The sequence below is a fragment of the Podarcis cretensis genome, assembly GCF_951804945.1.
Source record: "Podarcis cretensis genome assembly, chromosome: 5".
NCBI classification, from domain to species: Eukaryota; Metazoa; Chordata; class Lepidosauria; order Squamata; family Lacertidae; genus Podarcis; species Podarcis cretensis.
This window is the reverse complement of record NC_137174.1, coordinates 21,842,174-21,856,746: the sequence shown is the minus strand read 5'-3', so window position 1 is coordinate 21,856,746 and position 14,573 is coordinate 21,842,174. Positions and strand designations below refer to the sequence as shown.

General features: G+C 41.9%; 1 long non-coding RNA gene across 3 annotated transcripts; it reads left to right on the top strand.

Annotated features, from left to right (window-relative positions):
• The first annotated feature begins 6,219 nt into the window (after positions 1-6,219).
• On the top strand, positions 6,220-11,279 carry LOC307216163. Of its 3 annotated transcripts, XR_013838965.1 has the most exons (5): positions 6,220-6,307; positions 8,060-8,223; positions 9,462-9,570; positions 10,094-10,297; positions 11,253-11,279. It is a non-coding gene; the product is annotated as an uncharacterized lncRNA (long non-coding RNA). The 3 variants fall into 3 exon arrangements; XR_013838964.1 differs by lacking the exon at positions 8,060-8,223; XR_013838966.1 differs by lacking the exon at positions 6,220-6,307 and having other exon boundaries at positions 7,269-8,223.
• The last annotated feature ends 3,294 nt before the right edge of the window (positions 11,280-14,573 follow it).

The following is a 14,573-nucleotide window of genomic DNA, read 5'->3' as shown; positions in this document are numbered from 1 at the left end:
TACTTACTCTGAGGATACAATTAGCGGAGAAACGGTGACAGTGAAGGTATGCAATACAAGACAGCAGGTTTTAAACTTGATGATAAAAGCAAAACGGTGAACAGCTGCAATACAGGGCTTGCCCACTCCAGCGCTGAATGTGTATTTGAGTTTCAATCAAATTAGTGTTTTCTCTTCAACATCACCCACATCCCACTGCTAACATGCTCACTTTGCAAAATAAATATGCACTTAAAATCTGAAAAGTTTTTTTTAAAAAAAAGCTGGTAAAAGTCCTCTTCTTTAGTGAATGAATCAACTCCCCCTTCCACGCACACAAATTCCTTTGTGCTTTTGCACACGTGGCCTGGAAGTTTTTAACAATAGTAGTAGTACTAGTAAAACCCCACTTGCATATAAAAATGAACAAGGGAAAGGAGATTCCTTCCCCCCTGCTCATCTCTGGGAGAGGAAGCCTGATGAGTCTGCTGTGGGTCTGAGCTCTGCATGGAGGGCTTGGGTGCATAACAGATGCCTGCAGAAAGTTGGCAGTTTCCCTCCCTCTTGGAGAAGAATGCTGGGTCATCAGTAGAGCAGGAGAGACTTTGCCTGCCTGATAGGTTATCCCTATCCCACCCCATGAGATGCAAGTGGTGCTGTGGTCTAAACCACTGAGCCTCTTGGGCTTGTTGATTGGAAGGTCAGTGGTTCAAATCCCTGTGACGGAGTGAGCTCCCTTTGCTCTGTCCCAGCTCCTGCCAACCTAGCACACCAGTACAAGTAGATAAATAGGTACTGCTGTGGTGGGAAGGTAAACGGCATTTCCATGTGCTCTGGTTTCCGTTACGGTGTTCTGTTGCACGAGAAGCGGTTTAGTCATGCTGGCCACATGACCCGGAAAGCTGTGTGTGGACAATCGCTGGCTCCCTCAGCCTGAAGCAAGATGTGCGCCGGAACCCCATAGTCGCCTTTGACTGGACTTAACCATCCAGGGGTCCTTTACCATGACCTTTTGCTCCATGGGATGCTTATGTGAGAGCAGGAAGAGGAATCCACTGGATGTGCTTCAGATCTGCCCCTCACCAGTCAGTTGTTTCGTGGGACCACTCTTGCCTGCTGGATCTGCCGTGCCTGTTAACTGCCCCTGCCCAAGCTGATCCCAGCCGTCCGGAGTTTGGTCCACCCACCTGTCAAATTTGCCATGCTCAGATGGTCTGCAGTGAAGGGAGGGTGTGTGTGGTGTGGATGGGAAACAGCAGTTCAGGAATTCAAGCACAAAGGCACACACACGTGTGTATGCATGGCAAAGGTGAAATACCTTATAAGAAAAACGTGAGTTTTTAAGTGAGAGAATACAAACATGCGGATGAGTGACATATTGAGAAGCTGAAGTTGGAGGAATTCACAAGAGCCAGATTTGGATGCTTGCATTGCAAAGTGAGAATCCGCAGAGATTAAAATGCCACTGATCTACTACGAATCCCAGAGAGGGTGAATTTTTAACTCTGTAAATAGGAAGTCTACTGTAATTAGAGCTTGGTTATCTTTTAGTGATGAGCCGAAACCTAAAATGGGCAGTCATTGGAGGGGTAGGTGGAAAAGATGTTTGGCAATTAGTGTTTTAAATCTGTCTTTAGTTCTGTATTTTATGCATCCTCCTAGCCCTTCATACACAATGTGAACTAAACAATGGGGGGGGGGGCAATGGGTAAGGTGTGTGTGGAAAGAGGGAGACCCTCCACGAGGCACAGTGCAGTTCTGCCTGCTCTGTGTAAATCATTATTTTTAAAATACCAGTTTTCAGAACATAGATTATTCCTTGTTGCAAGCACTTGTGAGAGCAGATAAAAAAGCTACTCCCCTCTGGAGCCAAGCAAATTAGAAAAACAATTTCTGAAACAATTTCAAAGAAGGTTGCTTCTGAGAATCTGGGGGGAATGCATTGCCACTACCCAACAAGCCTCGAGGAGGAAAGATGCACATTTATCAAGGAAACAGCTCCAAAAGTGGAGTTTATTTCTCCTGTAGACGTGGAAGGACTGATTATGGCAATGCATGATCAAGCCATAAAACCACAATTGTAAGTAACTGAAAACAAGCAGTTTTCAATGCTGCAGATGCCAACAGAATGGCAAAGGGTTTGAACACAGGGTTAGAATAACCTCAGCTTTGGATACTTTCAAATTCTGATCATTCATTGCGTGCCAAGGCCCCATGCCCCGGAGTTCCCTATTGATTAATAGACACACCAACAAAATTATTTAGGGTTATGGGCTAAAATTGACCACAACTTTATTGGTTACAGATGTGAGTGGTTTGACTTAGGCATTGGGTGAAGCCAGGCTATATCTTGACTCTTGCCCATTTGCAGGCAGTACAACTAAGGGTAAGCCACAAATAGGGGCACCCTGAGGGGTACCCTCTAGGGTTGTGGCATGGCCCTAGCCCACGTCCAGACTTTGGACAGAATCCACACACCCAGATCCCTTTAACAGGATACCTTTATAGAGGAGGGACAGGTAGAGGTTACAACCTCCCCTCCATTAAACAAAGGCTTACCCAATGCCTAACTTTACAAAGTTGTGACGATTGGTACAAGGTAGGCGAAAACCAAATGGCTGGTGCCAATTCCTACCCAGCCCCAATAATATGGTGGCCATAGCAAGGTTGTGTCATACCAACACATAAAGGAAGCAAAAGAGGGAAGCCCCCCCCCTCCGGCCGTGCCACAGTTTAAAACTCCCACAGCCATGCCACCCTCCGGCATTGATTGGCCGGGCGGTGCATGACGCTGCTGGGGGTTGGCACAAGGGGGGGCGTCCCCAAGCCAGATCTCCGTGAGAGCCCGGATGCCCGGCCGCAATGACACCCATCACAAAAGATGATTGAACCTGTGAAAATAGCACATTCTTTGCAACTCCCAGCAGTTGCTCACCTCAAAAGATATGGCATCCGTTGGTTCTTCTGATTGTAGCTGCTTCTTGGTGCTTTATTTCCTACTTCTTTTGCCCTCCCAATTATGAGACTCATTTGCCATTTAACCTTACTGGCTATAAAAACTCACAGGATTTTGCTTATAAGCATACATGGCCTCATCACATCATGTGTCGCATTGTGACATCAGCCATCAGTGTGCAAGCTGTACTACTGTGACATCAGTCACTGGCAAAACTCCATTTGGCTCTCTCCACAGCAAACATGGGTAAATGTGACTAAAGATTGTAAGGGTAGGCCGCAAGAGTTCTGGTAGCACAAGGATGGAAGGCTGAAGAAACCCCAACTAAAGAAGCATGGCAAGAAAAATTGACGGACTACGCAGAACTGGCAAAACTGACATATAAGCTACTGGACAAGGATAACTGTGACTTTAAGGATGAATGGGAACCCTTTACAAAGTATCTGAAGATGCAACAAAGTGAACTGGACTCCTTGGCAGGTTTTGAATAAACATTCACAAACTTTTTATTGATAATAATCAGCTAAATAGTTTGAGGATCTATACAACTTTGTAACATGCAGAAAACAGCAGTCTCAGAGAAACCAAAGACTGGAACTGAGGGAAGTCGGGGGGTGGGGGTGGGGGTGGGTGGGTTTTGTGTGGGAGGGGGGAGGGAAAATGTGGGGGGACAAGGATGATATGTTTCTGGATAATATGTCTTGTTTTAATTTTGAATTTAAAAATTTAAAAAAAGAAGATTGTAAGGGTAAAGGAGGAGGAAGAAAATGGCAACAAGAAGAAAAGCTTCAAAATAACTCAAATGAGTTCACACACAGAGAGAGGAATCTAAACGAGAGAGATTCATCAACACACACAAAAAACACACACACAAGGGTGTCTCAGCTCACCCTTGATAAACATCAATTAACTGAGAAGACATAAAGAGGTTTCAGAGTTAATATATGTACATCTGAGTAGTAAAAATAGGTGTCCTGATGTAGCAGAGGCTGGAAGCAAGTTTCCAAGTGTAGCTTCCATATCATAAAATTCCCCCTGCCATCTCTTGTCAGAGAACTCCATTCAAGATGATGCAGAATTTGTGCCCCCCCAAAAAAAACCCAAATCTCCACCAAGCAAAATGAAATAAACATTTAATACATCAGAACTGAAACATGCCTATAGGAGCAGTTGCAGGTGTATATTCCTAACCCAAGAGTAACTCAGTTTTAGACCAATAGTCCTAACCTAATGTGGACAATGGAATTCCTCATTGCTCAACAGACAGCTCTACTGCTGCATGGGTTGATGAGCAGAAACCCTTGCAAGCAATATCTGTTTATAATAATGCTTAGTGTGGAGGGTGCAGATGATGTCCCTCACACATGCCTTGAGAGAAACTGTTTGCACAGAGCCTAAGAAGGAGGTGAGCTTGCAGATATGCTCCATTGTCTCCACGTTTCCTCTGATGTGGAAAGAAATTCATTGAATTCTTCAGTGCAGCTTCTCCGAGCAAAATCCATTTCATTTTCCATCCATCTTCAGGCACACTAGAACTTTGCTTCTGAGCAGGTCTTTATTTCTTGCTAAAGTCTCTACTCCTCCCGGGAGATTATTGGGGTGGTGCATGCTGCCTTTCTGCCTGGTTGTCTCCCATAATTACAAAGCCATAGTGAGGCTGCTGCTCACCTTTCCATGTGCCCAACATCTCATCCACCCTCTTCCCTTCGCATGGACCCTGTTCCTGTACCCCAGGGCTCGGTGTGATGTAGATATCTCCAACCACCACCCTTCTCACATTCAGTATTGACAAGATGTTTTCCTGAGTGCTCAAAACAATTAAGAAATACAGCTACTCTGCTTTTTTAATCCACCTAAGCAACTGCCCACCACCCTAGAGATAGTGGACAGTATCCAGCTAGCACATTCCATTAGTGCAAGGATTTCCTCTTGTGCAATGGAACTTTCTGCACTCTTTCCTCTTCCCAAAGCACAAGGTGGCAATGGTGGTGGCCAGGTTAAGCCTCAGCTGCCAGAGAGAGGAACACTCAAAGCCTTCCATCTTGGAACTTCATCCCTTGCCAATCTCTTCTGATATCTGCCTTGCCTTTTTCATTGTAGCTAGCATTAGGTGCAGTGCCAAGCATGGTGGATGGTGAGAGGAAGGCTCCACATCCTCTTCCTGCTTATAACTTCACACACACCCCAGGAGTCCTATGTTACTATCTGGAGGAGAAGAGCACCTAGTAGTTAGGAAGAGAAAAAGGTGTCTTAGCCATTAAGTAGCTCCAAGGATATGCATTCATGTGGTCAAATTAAGAGCTCAAGGCATAGTGTTTGTCAATGACCTGGCTGATCCATGTGATTTCATCATCCAAATGTTGTCATGGTCATATGGTGAGATAGACCTCAGCAGTAGCATTCAAATCAGACCTGAGAAGTAAGGTTCTCCCCAGGACCACTATAGATGAGCTGGGATTTAAGCCCAGTCCTCATAGCTAGATTAACCACCAGTCTTCATAATAAATATAAAAAAGAAAATAAAATGTAGATTAAAGAAATCTGAATGGAAAACAGTATATCTACTGCTTTTCCTCTTGAGACCACTAAAAGATTGTCCAAAGCTGGTTTTCGATTTGCAGAGAAGACGTTCAGGCAGGCGGAATAACTTTAAAAATAAATGAATAAAGCAATCCCGCTTTTGCTAATGGCAAATAATTCAGGCAAGCCGTCTTGCTCTGAGAAGAGAAGAGCATTGGGGGACCAGCCTTCAGAGACTCTGGCTCGAAAAGGCAGCAAGCCATTGCCACCCCCTGCCAGTGTAGACCAGCTTCATGCAGAAGAATGTCTGAGAAGTACCTCTGAGTGCTTTACCAGAGGCCGGCACTTAGCTAATTAAAACTAGGAAGGCAGAAATGACACAAAGCAGGATGTTCTGCTCTAATTTACGGCTGTGCACAGGGATGATCTTGTGTGAAACTCAAAGCTGGGCACGAAAAGCATCCCTGAGGAACACCTACTTATAGCGCAGAAGGCTGTGATGGGACCAATATGCTGGAATTGAATCATTGTCACAGATGCCGCCACACTGACATGAATGTGCAAGCGAGTCCTTCATTTGTTTACTTCTGCGGGCCAGAGACTTGGAGGGAAGGAGAAGGTAGCTTCCCTATGCACAATGCAGCCATTGCCTGCGCACGCGTATGCATCTATTCAAATGTTGCAAGAAAACAATCAAAATCCTTTGCCCGGAGAGCTCCATTTACACAACATAAATATTATTGTTTTGTTTGTTTTACAGACTTTCGAGGACACCTTTCTGGGTAATGCCCTTTCAAGATAGTTGCATTATATAAAAATGGAAAAGTCATTACTGCAACGTAAAATGAAAAGGTAAAAGCAGCCGCAACTAAGCAAATACTTAGCTTAACATCTAGAAGGCACTCCCCCTCCCAGTCACTTGAAAATTTCTGAGGGTCTTGGCAGACCACATCATGATGCTCTTTGAAATATACAGTGCTAGCTGCTAAAGTGGTGTGTGTGTGTATGTGTATATATATATATATATATATATATATATATATGCAGAATTCAAATTTTAATACAATAACGTAGGTCAGATTCAGCATTCATCCTGCTTTGTGTTTGGATATTTTATTTATAAACCAATAACTCCCACTCTGACTCTTTCCTTTTCTCTTGTGTGCATTCTCTCTTAGCATCTTTTCCACTTTCTTGCTGCACCCTCCATTAACATGTATTGACTCTTCACTCCTTTCAAATGCTTTGTCACCCTCTCATGGCCTTCCCCCATTTTGTCACCAACCACAATTACTTCTGATCTGCTGCACTCACCTTCCAGGCAGAGCATCAGGTTCTAATGATGACAGAGCAACTAGTTCAGCCGCCAGTCTTCTCTCACAAACATAGTTATGCTGCTGTTGCACAGAGCTGTCACCATGAACCATGTGAATGAACCTCATGGACCACGGGTGGTCCATGTTCCACCTTTGATCTAAAATGTTTCATCCCTAGAACCAGCAGTTAATCATGAATTGTTGTTGTTGTCACCCATCTGTTTTGAGAGACAATAGAGTGCACTTCTGGGGGTGAACTCAAACCGCTGTGCACAAAAATGACCTCCCCAGGGCACAAGCCTGGACAGTTTGTGCAGAGGTCGATCCAAAGGAAAGCAGAGCAATATGCTTGGGACTAGCTTGGCTGCAGGAATTGCCAAATGGAGGTGTACAAAGCCCCATCCAGCCAACATAGGGACTCTATTCCTGATTTTTGTAGGGTTTATTTCTTAGCCTTTCTTCTCCTGAAGATATCCTGCAAGGCAGTGGAGGTTTAGGACCAGGGTGTTCCTTCTCCTAGATGGGCTACCTTGCCAGGTTGATGAGCCCTATCAGCCCCTCACCTTCCTCTACAGCACATGCAGAAACTGCCTTCTTGATCATCAGACCCACTATTGGTCCTGTCCATTGGTGCCTGTCTTCACATGCAGGAGAAGTTCCAAACTCTTGGAGGGTTTGAGACCCATCGGTTCCCCTCACCTGGTTTAGCTGGCTAATCGAAGCCATTCCCAAGGTGTGGCCGTTGTCACACACTGACAGCTTCTAAGAGCCACAAGTGAGGGATTAGGTGAGATTAGGTGACAGCTGAATTCAGGGTGGCAACCAAAGATGGACAAACAACTCCAGAAGGAGTACAACGTGTCCCCCACCAGAGGTACTAACCCTTCCTAACACCCCACGCAGCTGAAAATGATGTGTCTTCAAAATCTACCAAAATTAGTGCTATCACTGAGTCCTCTTCTTAGAGTGGTCCTTCCAGCTCCTCCACATTACAGCTGTTGCCACTACCCATTCACTTTCCCCTCTCTCTATGCTCAGTCTGCCCACCTGCCAGAGATTTAAAAAAAACAAGGCCTGTAGAGGTTAGTGCTCTTTCTTATTGATCCTCCCACTGCTTAGTCACTTGGGACTCAGCTACATTAGTCAAATTACAACATTATAAATGTGTTACAACACTGTGAAATCAGATGGCACTGTAGAGCTGAAATCGCAACTCAGTGAAATTTTCCATTGTGAGCTTTAAAACGGTTGTTTTCAGAATGTTTTCAGAGTGTTTTGTTTTTTATAGCTGTGCAGATCTAGCCTTGGAAAAGGCAGGTGAAGGTAGTGGAAGGAAGAGAAATTGGAAGCTCGAGGGATTGGCAGTGAGCTCCAGCTGGGATGTGGGCCTTGGAGGTGCCTAACAATGCCACCATCTCTGAGTGTGCCTCTAATTTGAATTCACATAAGAAGGTATCAGCTATCAAGTTTAGAATACCATAGCTCCTGCCTGTTTCCAATAGATTTTCATGTACTCTCAGTCTGAAATCCAGAACTAGTGTGGTGTAATGATCAAGGTATTAGGCTAAGACATAGAAAACTCAGGTTCAAATCATGCTATTGCTTGAGTGTCTGACCCAGAACATGTTTGCTGTCTCATATCTCAATATCCTCTGGGCATGAGAACTGAAGCGGTATATATTTGCTAGAAAGTGTACTAATGATAGTCAGGAATGCAGGGCTTCCCTTGGAGGAGAACAGATCTTAGAAAGGAATGAACCAAAGGATCCATGAGACATTCCCGAGCTTATAGATAATGGAACTAGATTGGACCATTCCACCAGTAGCAGACTTGGTTAAACCACTGTAGTTTTCAGACATGTGCTGGTGTGACATTTCTCTCATCTTGGCAGTAGCAATGATAATGGATTCCTAAAAACTGATTATTAAGATTCAGTAGCCACTTCCACTGTCAGCCAGGATTGTTTCAAAGTGGCTGCAATTTGTCATTAAGACATAGAGCATGATGAAAGAAATTATACATGGAGCTTTATTGCAAAATGGGAATTGCAGACAAGGTGGCCAAACTCACACAATTGTTAGAAATGGAACAATAAACGCATTTGACACTCTCAGCTGGGTTCTTATGAGTCAGAGGTAGGGTACCTTTGGTGGGTGTGTGGGGGCAATTTCCTGGATTTCCCCTTTCTGAATGTTTGGATGTTATTCTATGAGCCATATTGTTTGACATCTGTTTGATGTGAGATTTTACAAAAGAAAGGAGGGAACCAGCTTTGGGGGATTAGGCACTTACCAACATGTTTGTTTGTTTGTTTGCTTCCCACCCTTCAACCTAAGTTCCCAGGATGGGTTACACAATATAAAAACATTTTAAATCAACTTTAAGAAATGGAGAGCACAAAACAGTATCAGCTACAATGTGCACATTTATGATCTTCTTATAAATATTAATCTTAAAAATCTTAATTGTTATAGCACACCATTTAGCCTTTCCACACTGTTTTGGTTAACCTAGAATCTTCTTGCTTTAATATACCAGTCAGCATTGAAGAAAAATGAAAGTTCTCTGCTCATATTAATTCAAAGGGTTGGAGGGATTTTGGCTTCCTTAGCACCCAGAAAGCCGCAGTGAGATTTCACCTCACATTCGCTTCCAAAAAGAGCACACTGTTTGCCTTGAATTTTCACAGGTCCTCCTATTATTATTTCGAGCACAAAGAACCAAAGGAAGTTCAGTGCTGGGAGAAGTTAGCTGTCTGCTGATGGCAGACAGGCAGAAAGAGGAACTCAAACCACGTGGTGAGAAAACAAAACCCAACTGATTTATTTCAAGCACATGGTCCTCTAGTTGTAATAGCTACCCGAGGCCTCCCGAGGCTCTTAAAACAGCTTTGCATCTTACAAGAAACAGATTTAAAGGATGGCTGTGCAAACTCACTTGGGGCATTTGCCATCCATTTTGTCCAACGGGAAGCATCATGCTGGGAATATTCTGCTCCCCCTTCCATCATTCCTCAGTAAATATCTGTAGGCTTAATAAAATCTTTAATCCCCCCTGAAAATGTTCAGATGTTTTGTCCAAGCAGAAGCACCAGATTCACCTCAGATTTTACTGTAGTTGAAAATCCATGATAAACTCCCTACTGCCATATGAATTTGCCTGGGCTTTACCAACGGTGGCTGAGGCCCTGCTGTCTGTCCCATCTGCCTGTGAGTTTAGACAGCCTGGTATAAAGGACAGAGCCTTTTCAGTGACAGCACCAAGACCATGGAAATCCCTACTGGTGGAGCTCTATTATGCCCCCTCCTTATCTGTTTTCAGTTGACTTATGAAGACCTTTTCTTTTCAGGCTGCTTTGAGAGTACAATCTAGGTTTTCAATCCATTGCTGCTGACTTTGAAGTCCTCCTTGCTGTCTGCTTTAATCGTTTTAAACTGGGACTGTTATATATGTTCACATGTACTCTGCTTTTCTTACCTGTAGAACTGAGGTATGAATAATAAACCAAGCTGAATTCAGCAAGATGTTGACCCATTTCTAAGAAGGACTTACTGAAACGAGAATGGAAGTCACTGAAACCCTAACATTTGCCTATAGCAGAATGCTGGACTAGATAGGAAAGGGAGAGAGCTGTGGTCCTCCTAATGTCCGACTGCAACTCCCATGATTCCTGACCATTGCCCTGTTGGCTGGGGTTGGTGGGAGTTGGTATTGGAGAAAATAATAATTTCATAAAACTGTATTTTCCATTTTTCCATTTTCTTTTGAGTCTGTGGCCTATCTAAACTCAAAGGTCCTGTACCTGCCTTTTGCAGTACAGAAGTAGCTGCTTTTAGGTACTGTACATAATGAATGACCATTCCAGAATACTAAAAAGAATAAACTGTTAGAATCTATGGTGGCTGTGGTATGCCTGAAAATAAAATTAGCTAGGCATGGCAATTGTGATTAATCGTGAATAGTTTTGTAGACACATGAAAGAGGACATTGGAAGCCTTTTAATGAACAGGAAAATTAGTCAAACTCTTAATAAAGAAAGACACCAAAAATGGTTATATGTAATCACATGATATTATGATGAGGGCCAATCTGAAGAGCCAAATGATTTTGATTGGTTCAGGATGATGACATCAGGTTTGCGACTATTAAGATTGCTGTGATCCTTTGATTGATTAATAGAAATGACATGTGCAATTTGGAATTGTATTAAAAGCATTGCTTTGGATGTGGTTCTTTGCAGCCTCCTCCTTATTTCTGTGGCTGTCCCTATACATATTTATATTTCAATAAAGACCTATCTTTTCACTTGGAAACTGCACTTTTTACCTGTTCTAGCAAGGCTCTTCTATTCTTCAGGAAATGATGAAAGAATTTCCCCAAATACCCCAAAATATATTTTAAATGTCTGTGCTCTTATTCCTGGTGCAGGTTTCATCTTCCTTGGATTATTATTTTTTAAGCATCAAGCATTACTTTTGAGTCATAAATAAACCTAACCCACCCTAAACCATGGCACGAACACCCAGTCACTGTGTGGAAGCAGAGATGAAGGCACTTGAATATTTTTCACTCCCTAACAGGCAAGAAAGCAGGTTCTCATTATTGAAGAGCTGGAAGCATACACTCTGGTAATACTCACCAGGGGCTCTGTAGCTAAGTAAGCAAAAGAATTACAGTTGCTAATCAATAAGAAAATAAATCTGGAAGGCCTGAAGACATGATATTTGAATAAAATAAAAAAGTGTTTTATTTTGCCCTGGAGAGTAATAGTAAAACACTTTTCCTTTTGAAAAAGTTGATCTTACTCTCTCGAGTTGGCCACTGGACAGTAATTGTAATCCTCACCACAGGTAGGTAACAGAACACTAGCATTTTTCCTATATCCATTATATGCATGTAGGAGTAATATTTGATCTTTTTGAACAGCATTACCCATGAGAGATTGTTCAGTTCATTATTTCTTCCCAACTATGCACCAGGTTTTTGTCTGGCGTTTCTCATGCTAATGATGATTAATAACTGTGAAAGATATTCATCTTTAATTATTTATCAATACAATGCCTGCCCTTGTGGAAAACATGCTAATATATTATTTCTCTTCTTTCAAACCAAGAGAAGTTTCATCATGGGGTAGGTAAACGTTTGAGATCTGAAGATCAAGGAAGCTGTAGGGGAATCTGCTACTTGAACTGGACATCTTGTAGGCCATGGCTGGGACTGAGCCTAGTCATCTCCCTGGAAATATGAATCCTTAGACTTTCCATTGAGCACAGAGAGTAATAGGGATTTAAGTAATCAGCTTCTGTGTATGGCATTCAATAGGAAGCCTCTAAACCAGGCTGATATAAATACTAGGAATCTGGTCTTCAGCCATTGCCTGATCAACATAGTATGCTCCATATTCTACCCTCTGTTCCTCATTTCTCGCATTAGTTCAAGGCTTCAACTCCAGCAAAGGATGGAAAGGAGGTTGGGTTGAAAAATCTTCATCCCACATCTTTATTTGAAGGTTACTCAAGACTAGGTTAGCTATGAGTTCTGCCCTACAGTTCTACATTTGAAAGGCTATCCAGTCCAAATCTGGTTGAACAATAAAGAGTCATAAGAAGGTAGAGGGGGAACCTTGAAGTTTCCATCAACAAATTGACATGGGCAGCAGATTGAGCAGTACAAAGGTTTCAGTCTTCCCCGCTATGCTGAGCTGTATTGTGTTTCTATTTAGATTATAATTATTATTTCTAAATTCCCATCTATACATACAAAGATACATTTTAACTGGGCATGAGTTAAGTGGTAGCCTTACACAAGGCCCTAACAGGAGTAATGAACTGGGGGCTTAGCATTGTGTTCATATTGCGCTCAAATTTACGGAAAGAGCTGTGTTATCTTTGTTTCTAGCAAATATTCCATAAAGTTATTATAATACATCAGATTGAGTCTTATTAGTTTGAAATATATGGGGAAATCACTGAAGAGTCACCCACCATGCAACAGGTGAACCGACACTATTGAAAACAGCCGCCACATATCTCTTGATCATTTCCCTCTACTTTCTCTTGCTTGGCAATTATTGGTTCACACACAAACTCTCTTTATTGATTGCTCAACTTTTGAGAAATCTAAAAGTAAATACCTCAGAGAGGAGTCTTAGACCCTTGCTATCTCTAACACATTCTTTTAGCTGGGCCTAATTATTTCCGGTCTTTCCTTTATCTATGCCTCTTGTGACTCCTGCTGTTACTTTTTTTCTTTTGTGTTACTCACTGATGGGATTCTTCTATTCAATGTGTGTTCTTATTGGGAGTGAGGGGGAGAGAAAAGAACCTTTCTGAATATTCACGGCACAAATGTTTTCTGCATGGAAATGTTCTCCAGACATTTTTTATGTGCTATTTAGTCTTTCCTGCATTCAAGAGCACTTTTAAACCCTCTTGTTTGTACCCAGCTTGCTACACATACTGCATTAAATCCATCTCATTGGGACTACAGCACAAAAACCAACCTCCATACTCTAATAAAGAAAAAAGCTTTTTGAGAATCAATTCTTAAATGGTTAATAATAAGATATATTTCAGCTCCTCCGTTCCATCACATATCATATAACTAATGTATCTCAACAGGCCTTTCCCTAAGTTACTCACTCTCCAGTTATCCCCCTTCTGCTGGTCAGTCTTGACCACACTGGTGTCTCCTTTAATTTTTCACTCCTCTCTGTCCAGTCTGGTCCAGAATTCCATTCAATCTCCTCAGGCATATTCAACACGATGGTAGCTTCACATGCAATACTGCTGAGCTTTAGCCTGACAGAATCATAAACAGAAGTGAACACATTTAACTTAATTTGAAGCCACTTGGCTTCCCAAGTTTGATCCATGAGACTTTTAAGGACCACATGCTCTCTGCCCAAAAAGTACTCATTCAGCTTACTTGCTGATTTGTAATGAGGGTTGGCAAGCAGAAGGGGGGAAAGAGCTTCTTCCCCTCACCTCTGAACTTTAATGAAAAGGATTCAGCCTCAGGCTTATAGCCCTAAACAATTTGTATAATGCAGAATAATATCTATTGTCTTGTAATAACTATGGTACCTTCTTGGACAGAAATAACCATCTTTTGGAGCTTTTAAATACTCTAGGAATTCCAGAATTGTGTGCCATAGTGTATTAGTGTGCTGAAATGAGCTTTAAAATGTGCCTTGGAAAATTAAGCCATAGCACTAGATGCACCTACCATTCTAAACACAATAGTGAGATCCATGGAGCATTCTCTCTCTCTCTCTCTCTCTCTTTTAAAAAATATTTATTAAAGTTTTGAAAGTTACAGAAAGGAAAAAGAAAAAGAATTAAACATAACAAAACCATACAATACAATACAAAAACAAAAATATTACATATACATAACAAAAATAAAACAAAAACAATTTAAAAAAAGAAAAAAGAAACACAACCTATACTTTCAATGTTATTAACTTTCTTTTACTTGTTTCAGCGACCTCCTCACACCTCCCTTTTTTGTATTCCACTTCGATTAATTGTTTCAGCAAATCCTTTCCATCTTCCTCAAATTTCTGTCCTATCATTTAACTTAACAAATTCTAGCATTTTTTTTTCCTTTAATCCAATTACAATCTATTATACTTAATTCTTTATAACATTTCTGCTAAAGCCATGTAACTTCATTCCAACATCTTTCTAACATTCCTTAATTTTACAATATTTCTGTAGATAATCTTTAAATTTCTTCCAATCTTCTTCCACTGACTCTTCTCCCTGGTCTCGGATTCTGCCAGTTATTTCTGCCAGTT